A 20,585-nucleotide genomic window follows, 5' to 3' on the forward strand; every position below is an offset into this window, starting at 1 on the left:
GGCAGGTGGGGGGGAGAAGCGAGGCATGCCTCTTAACTTTCCAGCTCCGTTCTGTTCCTCTCCCTTTCGCCGATTGAATCCCCTTGTAAAAAAAACCTCATGAGTTCAACTCGCAAGATTTTTTTTACAAGGGGATTCAATGAGCGAAAGGGCAAGGAATGCGACGGAGCTGTCAGTCTCTGGTAGCGCTAGGACACGCGTTGCGCTTCTCCCCCCCACACCTCTCCCCCCTCACTAAAGGGACGGCAGGAGAGGGAACCAGGCAGGCTGCCTTTACTGTTGGGGTGAGGTGGGCGGTGTTGGGCTGCGATGCTTCATCGCATTCCTCGCCCTTTCGCCCATTGAATCCCCTTGTAAAAAAAATCTCATTAGTTCAACTTGCGAGGTTTTTTTACAAGGGGATTCAATGGGCGAAAGGGCGAGGAACGCGACGAAGCTGGAAAGATAAGAGGTGTACCTCACAGCCCAACACCGCCCACCTCGCCCCAACAGTAAAGGCAGCCTGGCTGGTTCCCTTCCCCGCCATCCCTTTAGTGAGGGGTGAGAGGTGGGGGGGGAGAAGCGCGACGCATGTCCTAGCGCTACCAGAGACTGACAGCTCCGTCGCGTTCCTTGCCCTTTCGCTCATTGAATCCCCTTGTAAAAAAAATCTTGCGAGTTGAACTCATGAGGTTTTTTTTACAAGGGGATTCAAACGGCGAAAGGGCGAGGAATGGAACGGAGCTGGAAAGGTAGGAGGCGTGCCTCGCTTCTCCCCCCCCCCCACCTGCCGCCCCTCGTTAAAGGGACGGCGGGGAAGGGAACCAGCCAGGCTGCCTTTACCAATGGGCGAGGTGGGCGGTGTTGGGCTGTGAGGTACACCTCTTATCTTTCCAGCTTCGTCGCGTTCCTCGCCCTTTCACTCATTGAATCCCCTTGTAAAAAAAATCTTGCGAGTTGAACTCATGAGGTTTTTTTTACAAGGGGATTCAAACGGCGAAAGGGCGAGGAACGGAACGGAGCTGGAAAGGTAGGAGGCGTGCCTCGCTTCTCCCCCCCCCCACCTGCCGCCCCTTGTTAAAGGGATGGCGGGGAAAGGAACCAGGCAGGCAGGAACCATTGGGGCAAAGTGGGCAGTGTTGGGCCGCGGGGCGCACCTCTTACCCTTCTAGCTTTGTTGCATTCCTCGACATTGTATTCAGGGAAGCCCCTGGTAAAAAAAAAAAAACCATCTCGCGATTTCAAGATGTTTGATTGAACTCGTGAGAAGTTTTTTTTTCACCAGCTGCTTCCCTGAGCACAATGGCGAGGAACGCGAGGAAGGGAACCAGGCAGGCTGCCTTTGCCGTTGGGGTGGGCGGTGTTTTTTTGCACGAGAAGAAACAGGCAGGAGGGGTTGATCACATTGCTGGCCTGCCGCTGTTTTTGCCGCGAGCCCTCTTTTTGCCCCGGAAGCCGGTAGATGGTACAGTGTTAATGGCGGGGACTGGTTGCGCATGCGCTTAAATATTTGGGGCGGGCTTATTTTCAGGGGAGGGCTTATTATGGCGCATGCTCTGAAAAGCCCAATTGGGCTTATTAGCAGAGCATGTCTCATTTTCGGGGAAACACGGTAGTAGCAATGAAAATGAATGGATATAACACTGAGTATGACCTCTTCGGATCCTATCTTTATATGTTGCTTTTTAAATCGTTTATTGCATATTAATTTATGTTCATTATATTTATTCAATAAATATGTCAATCAGCAACTTCTTAGTTTTCTATGTGGTAGAATTAAGATTTATGACTGATTTCTAAGAAGTGTATAAACAGATCTGAGCTTCTTGTATGTGTACCACAAGTAAAGTAAAGATGACTAAGAAAAAATAATGTGAGGCAACAATCCAAAGATCTGCTTTCTTTCAGGAAGTAAAGTACATTGCTAGCAGAATTGACTGTCAGGAATGCTGATTCATGCCCAGATTGCTACACAGTTAGGTGTTCCAACCTGTAGCTTAAAACTAAGAGCTTGAGGGGGCAATATTTCAACTAATGTCTACTTAATCATTTCCAAGAACACTGCATGAGGATTCTTTTCACTGAGAAAATTAATTCTCCCTCCAATTCATTATATAGGGACAAAAAGAGTGTGTGTCAGCAGACCTTGGCCTACTTTTAGCTAAGGAGGTATCCCAGGAGAAAGTTGATGTGGAAGCATCTTCTGATAATACATATTTTCTATTGTCTACATTTTCATAAAATTACATTATTTTAATTACCGTTGCTTCCAAACCAACTCTGCTCTGTACTTGGGAGAAAATGCAAAATTATTCAGGGTGTGACTTTTATCTGCCTAAAATATTTGCCATGATTGATCATCCAGAAACTGCTGTCTAGCAAGCAAGGATATGCACAATCATGCTTGCCAATTTTCCAAAGGACAATGGCAAAGAGAAGGATAGTCAAAGGCACTTAGAAGGAAATAGCTTTACACAGAAAATAAGGAACAATTTCGCATGCCATTCTGGAGACACTTGCTACATTTGAAAAAGATTGATTCCTTCTTGATTGATAAATAATGCTATTTAGCTGTATCATGATTTAATGTATTTTAAATATACCCCAGAGGGTTTCTGGTGCTATACATATTTAATCAATAAGACTTCCTTCAAATAATGGCTACAATCCAAAGAATTTCATGTTATATTGTGTAAAGTTTTATCTTCTCACAATCAAATAGTAAATCAGTTTAAACAGCACAAAGTATATTGCCATGTGAATCCTACTGTAATATTAAAATATGGAGGAAGAAGATTTTTAAACAACTCTTCTGGACATATCTCAGCAATTTGTTTAAAAAAAGTTGTGTCAGTACCTTTGGCATAACCATCATTTTACTTTCACGTTATTTGGTGATAAAGATAGACCTTGCATATTCATATGAGATTGAATCTGGGCTGGTCACCAGGACCCGAGATGTACTGTTCTGAGTTTTCAGACTCATGTTGGAGCACATCTTCAGGGAATTTCTCTCTATTGGAATACGTGCGTTGGGCGGTTCTGTGAGTCATGTACATTCATGCCAGCGAGCTGCTCTTCATACAAAGACCAGCTGGCATGCTCACGCTGGAACATGGAAGAGAGCAGCTGGCCAGTGCGCATGTTCTCTCTTCTGGGCTCTGGCACCCGCTCCAGTTTCAGCACTTGGTGCCAAAAAGGTTAACTATCACTGTCTTAGGAGGTCAATTAATTACTGAGCAAAATGATTACTCTCCTCTTCCTAAGCTCATGCCTACTGCTTCGGTGACTCCATCCAGCCATCTCATTCTCTGTCACCCTCTTCTTTTGCCCCCAATCTTTCCCAGCATTAGGCTCTACTCCAGTGAGATCTACCTTCTCATTAGGTGGCCAGAGTATTTGAGTTTCATCTTCAGGATCTGAAGGATCAGAGTTGATCTCCTCTAGGACTGATCGGTTTGCTTGCATTGCAGTCCAAGGGACTCGCAGGAGTGTTCTCCAGCACCATAGTTCAAAGCACCCCTTCATGGATTATTGCCTTGTCATGGCGAAGGGGCTCAATGAAGCTATGAGCTATGCCATGCAGGGCCACCCAAGATGGGCAGGTCATAGCAGAGAGCTCTGACAAAACATGATCCACTGGAGAAGGAAATGGCAACCCACTCCAGTATCTTTGCCATGAAAACGCCATGGACAGTACCAAAAGGCAAAAAGATATGATGCCGGATGATGAGCCCCTCAGGTTGGAAGGCATCCAATATGCTACTGGGGAAGAGCAGAGGGCTAGTACTAGTAGTGCCAAAAAGAGTGAAGCGGCTGGGCCAAAGCCTAAAGGGTGCTCAACTGTGGATGGTGGTGAAGGGAAAGTCCGATGCTGTACAGATCTAAACTAATGATATCCTAGTAGTTAAATGTCTATGGAGATTTTCAGCCATCCAGGTCATGATTGCCCAAATGTGATTTTTCAAAAGGCAACTGGACTTTCTTTGTTTTGTCATGAAGATGTCTCACCCTCATAGATATATTCTGGGAGGTTCTAGGGAGTGGCTGTCATAACTTTTATCCTGTTTCTGATTCAGCTCCAGTCTGTTGTGTCTTGTCTTGCCCCCACTCCTTGGAATGTGGTCTCTCCTTCCTAGGAAACTGCCTCTTCACTGTAGTCCATCACATCACATCCTTGCTCATAGATTCATTCCACCAGGTCATGCTTTATTCAGTAGAGTACCACATCTCTTCAATTATCTCATTTTCAAACCAGTATTTTCTCCTCTACTTTTTAAAAGAATTCAAATGACACTATCAGCTTAGGTTTCTAAATAGTTCTATGAAGTAAGGGAGAATTATTATGTCTTACAGTAAATTGAATATTAAATGTTCATCATATGACTATGTAGATTATATTTCCTTAGTTTATATGATATAATATGTTCATTTAATTCTATTCTACCACAATTCTAGGATGAAAGAATAGACAGTAACAATTCTGTATTTAAAAGATAGATAGAAATCAGAAGTTATTTCTCCTATTATAATTACAGCATCCACCTCTAAATTTATAACCTGATAAACAATGGGCTGTTGGTTAGAGCTCCAAGCTTGGCAATTTGGTTGTAAATGTTTCTTCACTATTCAAGCAGACATCATCAGTGTGCTCTGAATTGTGCTCATCTGTAAATGGTAAACTATTTACTACAGCCTGTGGTAAGACTTTAAGAATTGATGAAAGACAGAATGATTTTAATGCTTTTAAAAAGCTGAAAATGTTAACTGCATGGAAGAATTTCAAAGCTAAAATTTGTAATCTACTTATACAAATAGACAACCCATTAAAGGTAGACCACAACAGTCACAAAGTAATCACTCACTTTTACCTTAATTAGGAAAATCCAGTTTCATTTTAAGTTTTTCACCTATAATCCTACCACATTCTGATTAAAAACAAAACTACAAAGTTGCTCAATTGCAAAGTATTTTTTTTAAAAATTGGACACAGTACATTGGTCTTTTTAGATGTTTTCAAATTTCTGCTGTTCATTTGGCAGAAGGCCTTTGAGGGGAGGAACTCATTGTCCTGTTCAATTTCCAGTCTGCTGTTAAAGGAAACTGAAAAACAAGATCTTATACTCTGTAGTTTCTAAGACCATGACTCCTTCTATTGAAAGACCAGGATTTTTTTGCTGATCAAAAACTATACACTTTCCTGAAGGAGGAGAATCAGAATCAATCTTTATTACAATCAGACCAGCACAAAAGTTAAACATTAAAATAAATATTCTCTTTAAAGTACTGAAATTTATATCCTTGAGGAGACTACATGGCTCCTGTGGATACTCAGGAACCTGGCAAAACTTCCCTTACCATCTCCCTCCCACTCCTATTTTTAAGTAAAATAAATAAATAAAACTTTACTGTTTTAAAAACAAAGCTAATTTAATAGGAAGAAAAACCCTTACATATAGCAGGTTGCTTGCGAGGTATACTCTGGCAAATGGGTATACTGTGATTTATCATGCCCTCTATAAGTCACTAATAAGGTAGGTGTGTGTGTGTGTAACACAGACTCATGAAATCAGATAAATTTACTCAGCCTAGCCCTAGCCTCTTTACCATAATGGCATAAAATCTATATAGTGTATACAGGAGACTAAGGCCATACCTTTGTCCTTTGTTGCCCCATAGCAGATGTATTCACTCTGAGAAGCAGCCATTGATATCCTTATTGTCCATACATTGATTGAATACCCTTTAAAGCCATTTAATGTAGTAGCTATCACTATTTTGGAGCATCTCATTCTATAAATGTATAATGCATTTTGTAAAGTATTTTATTGGGTGACTCTAAATTCCATTATTGAGATAGAATTTCCTTGTATCTATTTTTTGTCTACCATGCATAATTTGTTTCTTCTATTGATCCTTCTAAAGTAAAGCTACATTGACAGGCCCATGAAATCATTACAAATTGAGCTTAAGTCAAGGGAGGCATTAAATATTGATTTTCATTTAAAAGATTTCAGAGTTAAAGAAATTCCCATCCAAGTGAGAACTGTCATTTTAAAATTAAGCAAACTGACAACTGCACCAGCTTAACTTTTAGAATCTGTAATATTCAGGATTGGATTCTAAAGATTATTGCAGCATTCATTTAAGCAATGTCCTATTTATTAAATAATCAATAATTCTAGTGGAAAAACTATTATACCATAGCAATTTCACAAAGAAAAAAGGGAAATGTCATATATGTCTCAGTATTACTTTTCTGGTGTTGACTGGAACATCGCTAATGGTTTAGTACTAGGTTTAGTACTTAGGACATCTGTTGTTTTCTTAATTGCAAATAGAACAATAATTATGTATAGACAAACTGGACAAAGATTGATTAGATTCTGAAAATACTGTACAGTGTAAGGAAATTAATAACACTAAATGAAAGGGATTGCCCATGTCATAAACTATTATCAGAATTAGTTTTCAGAGTATTTATTTCATTTTGTATACATGTATATACTGTATGTGTGTATGTACATATACATATAGTGTTACATAACTCACTAAAGAAGTGTGTATAGAATTTCCAGATGTTCTGTCGTTAAGTCATCAATCAGAATCTGAACACCCGGGTTCAATAATATGCCCTTATTAGAACTCTGATATAGCTAAAATTCAAAGCATCCAAACTTCTCATTTTCTCAAGGTTTTGTAATATTATTCTTGAATTCATTTCAGGACAGATAGATGCACACACTCAGTAAGACTGTAAACTTACAATGCTTTTTTTTCTTCAAAGAATTTTTATATTTTTTATTCCCTTACATATCATTTTAAATATACATTCACATAATTGTTATTCTTCTTTACATTTATCATTCTTATCAATTTATTATTTCATTTAATAAGTTATAATGTACAGTTTGGGTTGCTTTATTTACCATTCCTTCATCCTTTTGTAACACCTCGTTTTCCCTTTCTTTTCTCCCTCCCTCCCTTCTCTACTTTCTTCCTTCCCCTTCCTTCTTCCCTTACATTTCTCCTACTCCTGCTCTTCCTCTTCCCCTTCCTACCCTCTCTCCTTCTCTTTCTCTCCCTTCCATCCTCCTCTCCTTACCTCTTTCTTCTTTCCCCTGTCTTCCTTCCATTCTCTCCTCCTCTCTCCCTTTCTTTTTCTATTATTGTTGGTGTGCATTTCAAACTCAGTTTATGTTTCCTTGGGATGGTATTTCCGTCAACCCAAATATAATTTAGTATCATTTCTTATTCCTTCGCTAGTCTACCCTAATTATGTTTCCCCCCCTTTATATCTCACTCTTGAATATATACTTATATTCCCCTTCTTTCCCCCCCTTCTGTTTTCCCCTTCTCCCCCCCCTTCTCCCATTTAATAGTGCCTCATCTTTATCTTCTCCCGACTTTCTTTTCTAGCTTTCTTTCTTTAGCCAGTCATAAAATCTTCCCCACGTCTTGAAGTACTCGGATTCCTCTTTATCCTTTATTTTCATTGTCAACCTATTCATCTCTGCACAATCTAATATCTTTTTTACTATCTCTTCGTCTGTTGGTAGCTTATTTAATTTCCAATTTTGGGCAAATACAATTCTCGCTGCTGTAGTTACATGTATAATCAAATAGGTATCCTCTTTCTTGAATCTTACAATGCCTTTCAGCTACACCAAATCATTCAGTTTTTGAATAAGTACACATCGGCAGCTGTTCAGATCATTCGATCAATTAATCACATTACTTTACCTAGATCCACTTAGAAAAGGGGGCACCCCTTTATCGGCGTGCCCAGAACCACAGCTATAAATTTGGTGCAGATATAGGAACAAAATGAGAGTCTGTTTCATGAATGGGACCTCAAAAACCGCTCCCCTTACTTTGCAGTCTGCGGCAACCAACCCAGCCCGCGTTTCAGGAGACAAGAGCGACTCTAATCCCGCAAGTGCGCCTAAGGAAGCCTTCGGTGGCTTTCCTGCAGTAGAGCAAGAAGAGCCCCACAAGGCAAAATCTGTTGCCGACCCTGCCTCACGGCATGGGGTTAATTCGGTTTCCTGAACATGGAGGCTCCTTCTCTTTCCTGGGCAGCTCCAGTCTTTTCCTACCGAGACGAGAGAAGGGCAGACCCTCGTTTTCATCCGGGCGCTTCAGCATGAGTGCGAAGCAGTCGACCGTCTCCGGCTTGAAGAGCATGTGTTGATATCCACACCCCAGGAAGAAAGGCGCCACCTCGGGCTGGCGTCTGGACCAGACGAGAACAAGAGGGGAGGGGAGGCGACAACAACATCCCGCCACACCATTCCCGATTGGCAGCTCCGCGCTTGAAGTGGAAAGCAGGAAGGGGGCAGCCGCGGAGGCTCGCGCGCGCATGCGCACCCGGAGAGGACGTCTCGGGCTTCTACTTGGCTCCTCCCCCTTCCAGCCTCCGAGGTGGTGAGTCTTTCCCTCAGCGCAAAAGCAGTCCGTGGCGGGAGGGGGGAAAGAGCGGAGTGGCTCGAGCGCAAGCTGTTGCCTTGCCTTGCGGGGATCCACCGCCAGTTCGCGAAGGGAGTCGAGCGCGCACCCGCTCGGAACTGAACGACCCATCGGCTGCGGGGTAAGGGTGGGTGACTGCGCCGTGCAGAGGTGGCGGAGAAGGGGCGGCGCGTTGCTCCGACAGCACTGTCGACGAGGTTCATTGTCGCCGGGGCTGAGCGAGGTAAGCGAGCCTGCTTCTCTTCCTCCCGCTGCTCCTTCATCCATTGTCCGGGGGGGGGGGCGGGGGGCTCCGTTCCTACGGAGGATATCTTTCCCCTTCCCCAGAAGAGCCTGGCTATCGTGAAGGGGAGCCAGGCGACAGGTGCAAGCAAAGAGAGGAACCGCCGTACCGCGCCGCCTGCTGCTGCTCCTGCTGTTGCTGCTGTCCAAGGTCTGTGATGTGTGGTCGCTTCTTCTCGGCTCGCCTTTTCCGAGGGCTGTAGAGGGGAAGGGCGAGAGGGCGCAGAATCTCTTCCCTCTCCTCGGCTTGGCCGGCCCCGGTCCTTCCTCCACGCACTCACACAGACTGCACTGCAGCTCCCCATGGCAACAACCTCAGGGGACGATAAAGTCCGGAGGGCACCGAAAGCATTCAGTCGGGCGCTTTAAATGTCAAGATTAACCTTGCACAAGTTTTCGTTCATTCTATTTTGAAACGCCGTAATTCGGTTCAAGTAGGGAAGTGGCAGGAAGCGGGCTCTGCAGAGTGTCCTCCTGTCTGGTGTATTGGAGTTTAGGATTTACCTATACCCGAAACTCTATCGAATGGCTAGGCAGTCTGTATCATTAAAATAGCACCCTCCTATCTGCAGTCTTTGAAAGTGGTACAGATCATATTGTCATTTAAGGATGTGACATGTGTTAATGAGGCCTATGGGCCAGCCTGGGACATACTGAGAAGAAAAACTGAAGCTACCTCTGCATGCGGAGGATGCGAAAGACCACTTTGAGCTCTAGCCACTATTTATACAGATATATGGATGTTTCTGCTTTGTAGAGCACTGCCATTCTTTTGCATATTTATAAGGTTTTCAGAAGATAGTGGGGTTTTTATATTTCATTTCTATGTCTGTGTCCATGTTGATATATCATAGAGGTGACAACTAGCAAAAATGGCTTAGGAAACAAATGAAATAAAACTTTATGCCATAATAAATATATCACTCATTGTTAATGACTTCAATACTCTGTTTTTGCCATAGTGGACTCCTAAAATGATTTCATTAATAAAATTCATCCTGATCTTATCAAATTCTTTCCTTCTGAGTATCTATCAAAATAACCAGAACAATTGACCAACTGACCATTTATATTGCCTTTTCTACATCTGTTGTCATTTCCCCAGTAGCAGATATTGTAATTTTTACTATACCTAAGATACTTAATGATTCCTATTCTTACATATGTAAATTTATTTTTTTGCTTTTAAAGAATGGACAATAACAGCTCAGCTGCCTTACAAATATTGAACAATTGTTTAAAACTAGATGGCAGTTTAGTTATCTGTAGAAATTTTCAGTGATATAGTAAAATATCAGATGTAATTATCAGATTATGTTGTGATACTCTTAGAAGGATTTCTATTTGGGCAATAATGGAAATGAGAACTTTTCTAGTTCTTTTTTTAAGGAAATTAGTAAATAAAATGACAGCTTTTAAACATAAGTTGTGAACCAAAATTCATGTGCTTTTTAGAGATTCTCTTTAGTTGCATCCAGGAGAAAAGGCGAAACATTTTACTTCTGTGAACTTGATTGGGCAACTTGATTTACGAACATTTCTTTTAATGTGTTTTGAGAAGTCACAGAATAGCAGAAACCTTAGAAATAGCAAAAATTGAAACCTTAGAATAGCAAGATGAATCCTAGAATAGCAGCAATAATGATATATTTTAATAACTGTGAAAAATAAGAGAGAAAGAGCTTGTAGTTTCAGTGTGGAAATTAGTATAAATGTCAGGCTTATTGAAAGTATATCTCCATATTTCTTAACACCTGGCTATTAAGAAACAATAATAATAAGCTATACATAGTAATAGAGTGGAAGAATAGAAAATTAGAGCTTTTACCGAACAGTGTGGATTCAAACTGTGCTTCCCATTTACCTGTGTACAAGGTTTGCATGCAAAGCATATCAGGTTCACTCTTCATTATTTCTCATTCTACTGCTTATGGAGAGAAACCTACCTGAAACCCTGTAGGATTGCTGCCAATCCAAACAGACAGTAAAGATGAACCAGTGGCCTCACTTAATGTAAAGCAGCTTCTTATGCTCTAGTGATTAGTTTTCTTAAGAATCTAGAATTATTTTAAAACAGTTCAAGATAATATATTTTGATGTATCAATACTTAAAATAACACAAAAATGTCAAGATTTGCTCTGTAACATCAATAAATTGAAAATCTTCAAAAATCTCACCAAGAGATGAATATGAATGTGAAATTAAAGCATTCAGAAGATCATTTGTGTTTAATTCTGTTTGTTTTTTCCTTTACATTTATATCTGTATAATAGTTATATATTATATAATAATTTTATATATTCTTTTAAACATACATTCAAATTAATATTCTATACATGTTATTAATTAAACATTTACTGTTCACATTTTATGAGCATAATATTTTATATCCTCCAAAAATCTTCATCAGAAACAGGTCACTTTAATTCTAATTTTTCATACCATTTAAGCTTGTAATGTAACTATTTACCTAGTGAACACAAACATTTTGTATTGTTTTGTACTGGGTTGTTGCAGTATTTTATTTTACCAATATCTCACTGAAATATTTTATTGAATAGAAAAAGCTTTCATTATAATAATAATTCACGATTGTATACTTCATTCTGAACCTTTGTGGAAGTGAAAAGTAATTCGATAAAAATGAATGCCGGAGTGCCATCACCAATTCTAAGGAATACAATAAATAGTAATCCCTTTCATTTTTCAAACTTGGAGGATATTGTCTTATGTTATATATTCATTGTTTGTGGCCAATAGATGTGATAATATTAATGATGGATAGATGGATGACTGAATAGATAAATAGTATGATTAATATATCAATTATATACACAGATTAATATTAATCAAAATAATAAATACATATAAAATGCCAGAAGCACATATAAAATTAAAATTATTATGTATTAATATTAACAAATAATACTCTGAGTGAAATCCAATATTATGGTCTTAGAACTGCCTTTGCATAATGATATTTTAAAATATGCTCTGAAAGATTCGGAAGCAGACTGAGTAGTGCAGTGGATTCTAACCCAGAGTTAATTGTTCCCTTTCCCATTTTGTAAATAGAAACAATTTCCAGTTATAGGTACACAGCAGTTTGTTTCATCTGCTATGTATCATATAAAATGTGTAACCTTCTAGTTGCTAAATACAGACAAAGCTTTTTTACTGGTAAGAAATTCATCAACCTCAGCCAGCAGCCATCTAATTCTGAAGTCATTTGGCTGACCTTATAAAAATTTTGGGAAAGGAAAAAAAAGAATAACTTTGAATTGTATAGAATAAACTATAAAATGTATTGCACAATGTATTGGATTTTACCTTGTTGGAAGAAACTGGGTTTCTTCTGGGTTCGGCTCCAAGTGGGGAAAAAGACATTGGAGACATGGAGGCTGCTTGGAAAGATGGTTTTAATGGTGGACAGGGCCACATGGCTTGAGTCCTGAACAGAAAAGGTGATCACATGCTTCAATGTTGGTGGAGAAGAGAAGAGAAGGGCTTGCAGGGCTTTTTATAATCTGTTCGGCCCCACCTATCTGTTTCCTGTTCCTGTGTAAGAAATGTATTCTGATTGGTTGTCAGACTCACATGGGCCCATGCAGAGGCAACTCTCTAGGCTGAGTTTTGAATCCAGGTTTGGTTGAGTTCAGATGCCATGTGGTCAGTTGAGTAAAGTGCCAATATTATCATGCCTTAATCCCATCCCCCTGGAGCTGATGGGGAGAACTCTTTATTATGTAAAATGAACTAGCCTGGCCTTCTTAATGGTCCATTGACAAAGTGGGGATGGGCAGGAAGATGCAGGAATTTACTTTGTGTTTAAAATGTGTTTCTCCCTTTTTCACATCTAGGAAAATATTCTGCCTTTTCAATATTTCGTAGGACCGTAATGGCGAACCTATGGCACGCGTGCCACAAGTGGCACGCGGAGCCATTTGTTAGGGCACGCGAGGCGCTGCCCTGTCAGCTGGCCAGCGCGCATGCGCACGCTGGCCAGCTGAGGTCACCTTTTTAAAAGCTATTTTTCGCCTTCCTCAGGCTCCAGAGGCTTTATAGGAGCCTGGGGAGGGCGAAAAGAGGCTCCCCCCCCCGGGAGGCTTCAGGGACGGTCCCTGAAGCCTTCGGAACGCTTAAAACCACCCTCCGAGCGCACTGGGGGGGTCGTGCGTTGCATTATGGGTGCGGCACGCCTGCACTCGACCCCCCTGCGCTCCCCCCACTTGTGGCACGCGAGCCAAAAAAGGTTCGCCATTACTGTCCTAGGATATTTCATTTTTCTGGGAGAAGGCTGGGTGATAACTTCCAACAATCCCTCCTTTTTTTTCCAAAATATGTGAGTGGAACGCACATGTTCTTGACAAAGATAAAAATTGGTCAGATCAGGGAGGCTTAATTTTTCCGATGGAGAGGCATTGAGAGAGATAGCAGAAGGATCCTTTCAGTGGTTCCCAGAGAGCTTTCAACCATGAAGGACTAGCAACCAGGGCACAATTTCTGGAAAGAAATTTACAATATCCAATTTACCATGCCAATTATTTTCAGATGTTTGATATCACTTTCTGTGAGCTTCCAGACAGGTTACAAGCAAGCAGAAGTCCCAAAATTCTTCAGAGCCATGCTTTTCCTTTAAGTTACAGGCTGCCCATTTCAAAGGGATGGTTCTTGAACCGGTCCTAACTCTTATTTTAGTGAGGCCAAATTGACTTTAGCTAGTGTGTAATACAAGCTATTTAGTATTTTTTAAAAAAATTACACACAATGAGCCCAGGGATTCCTATCAGAGACCACCAGTGCAACATGTCCTGCTTTACTGGGCAACTGGGTAGCATCATTTTTTTTGAGTCACAGTCAGTGTTTGAGTTCTGAAGATCCTTTCTGCTACTCTTCAAGTGGGGGAATTGCCTGAGGGGAATTGACCCTCACCCATGGGATTAAAAGGGAGATATCACTGAAAAAAAATCAACCTAGGAGAAGCTTTGCATGGAGGAGATAGTTTCAATCTAATTCTGAATGGGGTCTCTCTCTCTCTCTTTGTGTGTGTGTGTGTGTGTGTGTGTGTGTGTGTGTGTGTGTGTAGCTGCTTCTACAATACAGAAAATAAAGATATTTTGGATAAATTTCCCTCCCACCAGCCAGAAATCTAAGGTGTTCAGATCTTGCTGTGCCAGCCACTCTCAAATACAATTCTCACATGAATACCTTAAACTGATTACAATATAAATGAGATAGGAAAGAAAACATAATCAATTTCCACCCTCCCCATAGTCTTTACAGTTGTCTTCTGGGGATAGAAGAGAGTCTTATGGTCTTTACTTCTCCATCGCAGGATCATTTCATGTCTGCTAGGGTGGCATGCTTGATTTGGTGGTAAGGCTGGTGTTAGGCTTCACTCTGGTTGCTGGACATTCAGTGGAGGACTAGATCCAAACCCAAGTCCTGGCTCAAATGGATGGAGGGTCTCCTCTAGAAGCATCTGGATCCATGTGCTCTGCTCATCTGTGCAGGGCTGAAAGACATGAGAACAAGGTCCCCTCCCCCACAGAAAAGGCATTGTTGGAGGATTAGAGGTAAGGGGGGACGTGGGGGGTAGATAGTTTGCAGGCAGAGTTTGAAAAATAAAACCATCAGTTACTAAACAGATAAACTGGTAACATTATGGGAATATCACAGATGAGAAATGGGGTCTGGATTCACATGCTTCAGGAAAGAAATGAACAGGTAAAATCATTTAAACAGACAATAAGTGCAAGGATGAAACGTTTCTTGTAAATGAACTTAAAACATTTCCTGGGTTGTTACTTTAAGGTATAGGGAAGGAAGGAAGGGAAAAAAAACCTTCTCTTTACTCTGTTTCTGCTGGCCAAACAGACACAAAGCAAAGACTCCCATCCTCCTTCACTCGGTTTTCTGGGCCCAACAAACTGAGTGAAGGCAATTTCTGCCAGTTTACTCTTTTCTTTCTTTGAACACTTTAAAATTCTTGTCTTTTTTGGATTGGAGACATTTTATAGTTACAATTACCTTGAGGTTGCACAAAGACTTAGACACACATTTACATAAGGACAAGGAGAAAATAAGAGAGGGGAAAAGGAGAATTCTCAGGTTTACACATCCTAGTCATTCCCAGCACAAATCTGTTAAATTAGGGAAGGCACAAATCTTAATAAACAAACCACGTGGTTGCATAGAAGACAGAGAAAGAGACAGACAAGAGAAAAAAGAAACCCCACCATTTTCCCTTTTCTTTTAAGTACCTTTTTAGCCAAATTAGTTTTTCCTGTATCATCTTTCAGTAAAGCCCATTTTTCTACATATCTGTTTTGCTTTCCTTTTCATTCTGGCCAGGAAAGGCATCTGCCTTTTCGTCCCAGGCCCCCAACAGCTCCCCTAGGGGGGTTTCCGTGGCCGCCCATGAGCTACCGCCTCTCATGATCCCACTCAGATGTGGGGCTCACTTCGTCCTAGCTGAGCTTGCCACTTCGTATTCCCCGCTTCGCGTCCTTAGAGGACCTTTCGCACCCTTTTAAAGGGACTTATTTCTCGCCCTTCGGAGGGACTATTTCTCGCCCTTCGGAGGGACTTTTTCACGCCCTTCGGAGGGACTTTTCGTGTTCCTCACCGCGGGAAACTTCTTTCGCGCCCTTGCACGCAGGGACTTTTCTAACAGTTTTCAAGTCTTGGGGAGGACCAGCCGCACAGCTACCCAGGAGGGGTCCTGTCGTCAGCGGGTATGCGCACCTCGTCTTTTCCTCTCTCTACGCACAATGGGCATTTGCTTTTTTTCTCTCACAGGACAAAAACAGCAGCAACAACAAAAAATTAAAAAAAAATAATTCACTTTTCCATCCATTTTCACACACACTAGTCACACACATGCAGGCATACATACATTTCCCATGCTTTAAAATTAAATTTTAGATAATTAAAATTTAGAGGTACTCACCTTCTTTCCAGGCAGCCTTTGAGTTCAAACTCAAAACCCCTTTAAAACCTATATCCAAATGGTTAAGGCCAAGATAAAGTCCACCCACAGACTCAATGGGGTCTGTGCCGGCATGGGAGGCTTACCTGGGTCATATCCACTGGTTGGGCTAGCTTGGAATCCCATCTGGGGGGTGCCAATTGTTGGAAGAAATGTCCTTCTGGGTTCGGCACCAAGTGGGGAAAAAGACACTGGAGACATGGAGGCTGCTTGGAAAGATGGTTTTAATGGTGGACAGGACCACATGGCTTGAGTCCTGAACAGAAAAGGTGATCACATGCTTCAATGTTGGTGGAGAAGAGAAGAGAAGGGAAGAGAAGAGAGGAGAGGAGAGTGAAGAAAGGTTTACAGGGCTTTTTATAATCTGTTCGGCCTCACCTATCTGTTTCCTGTTCCTGTGTAAGAAATGTATTCTGATTGGTTGTCAGACTCACATGGGCCCATGCAGAGGCAACTCTCTAGGTTGAGTTTTGAATCCAGGTTTGGTTGAGTTCTCAGATGCCATGTGGTCAGTTGAGTAAAAGGCAATATTATCCTGCCTTAATCCCATCCCCCTGGAGCTGATGGGGAGAACTCTTTATTATGTAAAGTAGACTAGCCTGGCCTTCTTAATGGCCCATTGACAAAGTGGGGATGGGCAGGAAGATGCAGGAATTTGTGTTTAAAATGTGTTTCTCCCTTTTTCACTTCCAGGAAAATATTCTGCCTTTTCAATATTTCCTAGGATATTTCATTTTTCTGGGAGAAGGCTGGGTGATAACTTCCAACAATCTGATGCAGAAACATAAAGAAAGCATTGTTAAATGCTGTACACTTACAGTGGCTATATATTCTGGAGGTATAATTTGAAATCTTACAAGTTCCTAGAGTAGAAAGTCTGTTTCTGTAAATTAGTTGCTATTTTATCATGTGATTTAGATGAAATATACTTAATTATAATTTCCCCTATTTGTCAACATCAGTGAAAACCAAGAGATATTGTATCCTGAGATGATAACCTGATAGGTAATCCATTAATTTAGCATTAAATTATTTAAAATACTGAATTGTAGCCTGTCTTCTTTCTTTATTCTGCTAGTTGAAACAGCACAATTTTACTAAATAAATATTTTTCCAATTTTTATATTGGAAAAAATATGGAACAATAGATGGATAAATATTTACATTTTTAAAAATGAGACCCACTTCTCTTCTAAATACTGCATTGGTAGTATTGTGTAGTCCTGCCAGAAGTATATGCAAAAACATATTCTGCATTATATCAAATTCATTTATTTCTACATGGGATTTTCCACATCAACACATATTTTAGCATTGCTTCTAATAGATGAAAATTCTCAGTATAGCTTATATGTGGGTTGATACAGATTTTACTGACACAAAATGAGTACGCAGTTAGGTACAGCTGGCACCACGCCTTGTAATTATTCAGTAACCATTTATAATGGCCATAATCTTGGAAAATGCCGCCACTTTGTAAACAAACAGACCTTCCTGTTTACAATAAATTCCAGTTTTAGAAAATAATCACATGCAAATAATAATAGCAGCGTAATATCTGCATAAAGAGTCAATAGAACCTTTTGAGTACCAATTGAAGAAAACAAAAAGAAAGGATGTTTTCTTTATTCAATTTAAGATATAGAATTTGCATCTGTTTTCGGTAATTGAGAGATGTACAAACTCTTGATGGCAAGTAGTAAATATGTAGAGTACCCTCACAATAAATTGCTATCCAACAGCAGCATATTTCTTTTTAAATCCAGCCTGCAATGAATATTAATGCTAATATTCACGTGTGTGTGTGTGTGTGTGTGTGTGTGTGTAAATATAGTTTTATTTGTAATTTTCCTTTAACATCCATACATATTTTGAAGATAGTGTATATTTTTTACACAATGCTAGCAATAATAATGCAATTAGGTATACATAAACCTAGTCTTCCAATTTCTGACCTTAACCTGCTCTTATAACCTGCATTGTACTTATAAGCTTCAACAACATTTCTTCATGCAGTATGTTGTTATATCCCCTGTTAAATCACTAGTATTTTAATATTTTAGAAATTAGTCAATATTCCACCATAAATCCAATATCCCAATTGTTTAAAAACACAAATATGACCAATCATTAACCAAATTTAATCAATCCTGGGATTATATCACCAATCCCCTAAAATTATTCATTTCAATATATTTTACACATAGTAATAATAATAATAATAATAATAATAATAATAATAATAATAATAATAATACAGTTAGAGTATCACCTTCGAACCTTAATTTGCTTATGATTATAGTAAATTCTATTATCTATCTATATATGTTCTACTGTTTTTCAAATTTATATTTTCTACTCCATTTAATTTCTAATTATTCACCATATTGAGAGGTATTTTATCTCTATCCATCATCTCTTACTCTTTTTGAGACTTCATCATTTATTGACTTTTTAATCCCTTTTTTTATATTACTCTCTTGGGATCTTTTTTCTCTTTCTATCCTTTTTGTACGAACTAGATATTCCCTCTGGCTTATCCCTTGTCTCCTGCTGCATCATTTGAGTACCCATCCATAGACCTTTCAATATTTTAGGGAGACTTCCCTTCCCACCCTGCTCTATACTAAACTCTTAGAGAATTATCTATTTGATTCATACATATTATTTTTGTCCCTTCAATGTCTTCATCTTCTTGCAATTTGTTTCGCTTTGTCTCCTCCCCCATTCTCATCTGTTTTCTGAGTATTATGTTAGTTCTCCCCCCCCCCTTTGCTGAGGGTCTTCTATAATCACATATTTTTGTTTGGACAATCCCATTATCTCCTTATCTTTGTCACAGTTTCACATAAACTTTTAAGCATTGATAACATTTCTTCATACACCTCTATTGTCCCCTGTATTAAAAATTACTGCATACACCCCTAGGGCTCCAATGTCCCAATATCTGAAAACCCCGAAATTACTAAAATTTAATCAGAATTGTACCTCCACATCCCTTAAGTTTATAGTCCTTAAATTTGGTGATTTACAGTCTTTGTAGTTTTCCAATTAGCTTCTTCCTAATTGTCCAAATTTTAAACACTTATTAATTTTTTCTTCTTTTCTTTTTTTCTTCTATCATCTTCCTTTTTTTGATCTCATAGGATGTTCTTTCAGGTAGCTTAAGTAATTCAAAACCAAATTGGCCAGCCAATTTCCTCCAGTCTTTCAAGTCCATTCATTGAACAGTTTTAATAGAGATCTATTTATTTTCAGTTCAATTTGTCTTACAGATTTTCAGAGAGCTCCCTAAGTGTTTCCAGACATCCAAGTCATCTACTAAAATAGAATCAAGGTCTGGTGGCCTTCCAGATGTTGTTTACTTTCTCTTCTTTCATTTATTTGTATTAAACAATTGTCCTTTTCACTTAAGTCCCCATGTTGTAATGCTCCTTTTACTCCAGTATATGGCTCCCCTCCTCCCAATTCCATCATTAAACAGTGTCAAACAGCTGATTGTTAAACAGATCGAGAGGCATTAAAAATAAAAAGGCAATTTCTCCCAATAATCACTTTTCAAGTAGTTGTTGAATCTTTTCCAGGCTTTCTATGTTTTAAAGCTTCTAGTAAGCATTTATTCCACCTCTGGATTTTTAATCTTTCTCCCTGTTATCTGATCACCACTTTCTTGCTACTTGGAGATTATTTTTTGGAATTTTTAACTTGGGTTAAATCTCTAGCATAAAAGTTGGAAGTTGTCTCACCCAGTTTCTCACGCCGCTCAAGCACAAATCTTATTGGTCTGGTTGTCACAGCTTGTGACTTGCCACAATGGCCATCGTCCCTGCTGCTGTTCGGGAGAGCTTTCTTTGGCCCTAACAAGGAAATTGTGGTTTTCCTCATGGTCAATGAAGCACCTCTCCTTTCTTCACCACCCCTCCAAGATGGCTAGGATCCCATAGGGCCTCCTGGAAGCAGTTGTTGGCTGGTTTTCACGGAGCTCGGTAGAGCTACGCTATTTTTCAGATGTTCCCGTTGCGATGCCAACCGGAAATCCTCTCATATCTCCTTTTTGTTTATAGATCCCCCCCCATATTTATTTGACTTTTTCAGCTTGAATGATTGAGTGTTATCAGGACTACAGTCCACATGAAACCTAAATTAGATGTGGAATTCCTGATAACATAGCTTTTCCAGAAACTTTTATTTTTTTCTTTAATCCAATATAAACCAAGAGAAAGATTGCATAATATACTGTATAATAAACAGTCTTATGTTTTTCACCATGTGTAAGGTACAGTTTACAAAGGGGTTGTAACTACACATTACACAATTTATTTTTGCAATTAATAATATATTATTATTATCAGCCAGTCACTTTAAATAATTTTTTAAAAAAATAATTTTAATTTTAATTTTATTAGTTCTAAATGAAATATTTAATTTAATTAAACATTTATCTGGGATGGTATAAGGTCCCCTCTCTTGGGCAAGTGGTTGGATTAGAAGACCTCTAAGATCCCTTGCAACCCTTTGATTCTATAATCCTATGTAGATGCCATAGGCTAAATCAATCAATCAATAAAATTCTATGAATTTAAAATACTTTAAATGCTATCAATCTCAGTATTCCCATTCTGAAATAAAAGAGCTCATTACATTCATTTAAGCATGTCTACAATGTAAACATTGTAACTGATTTTTTACAAAGAAGATTTTTATTAATAAGGCAGCTCTGTGAATATCTAATTATCTATCTATCTATCTATCTATCTATCTATCTATCTTTCTGTCTATCTATCTATCTATCTATCTATCTATCTATCATCTATCTATCTATCTATCTATCTTTTTTTTTTTGTGTGTGTGTGTATCATCATC

General features: G+C 39.5%; 1 protein-coding gene across 6 annotated transcripts in view; it reads left to right on the plus strand.

Moving 5' to 3' along the window:
- Positions 1–7,358: 7,358 nt before the first annotated feature.
- Positions 7,359–20,585, plus strand: part of ADARB1 (adenosine deaminase RNA specific B1) — a 117,546-nt gene continuing 104,319 nt past the window's right edge. For 4 of the 6 annotated variants that reach the window (XM_081944388.1, XM_081944385.1, XM_081944382.1 and 1 more), the window contains exon 1: positions 7,359–8,671. The gene's annotated coding sequence lies outside the window, so the exon portion shown is untranslated. The remainder of the gene's footprint in view (positions 8,672–20,585) is intronic. The other 2 variants (XM_081944383.1, XM_081944386.1) reach the window with 1 other exon arrangement.

This window comes from Natrix helvetica, assembly GCF_964273705.1.
Source record: "Natrix helvetica genome assembly, chromosome: 2".
NCBI classification, from domain to species: Eukaryota; Metazoa; Chordata; class Lepidosauria; order Squamata; family Natricidae; genus Natrix; species Natrix helvetica.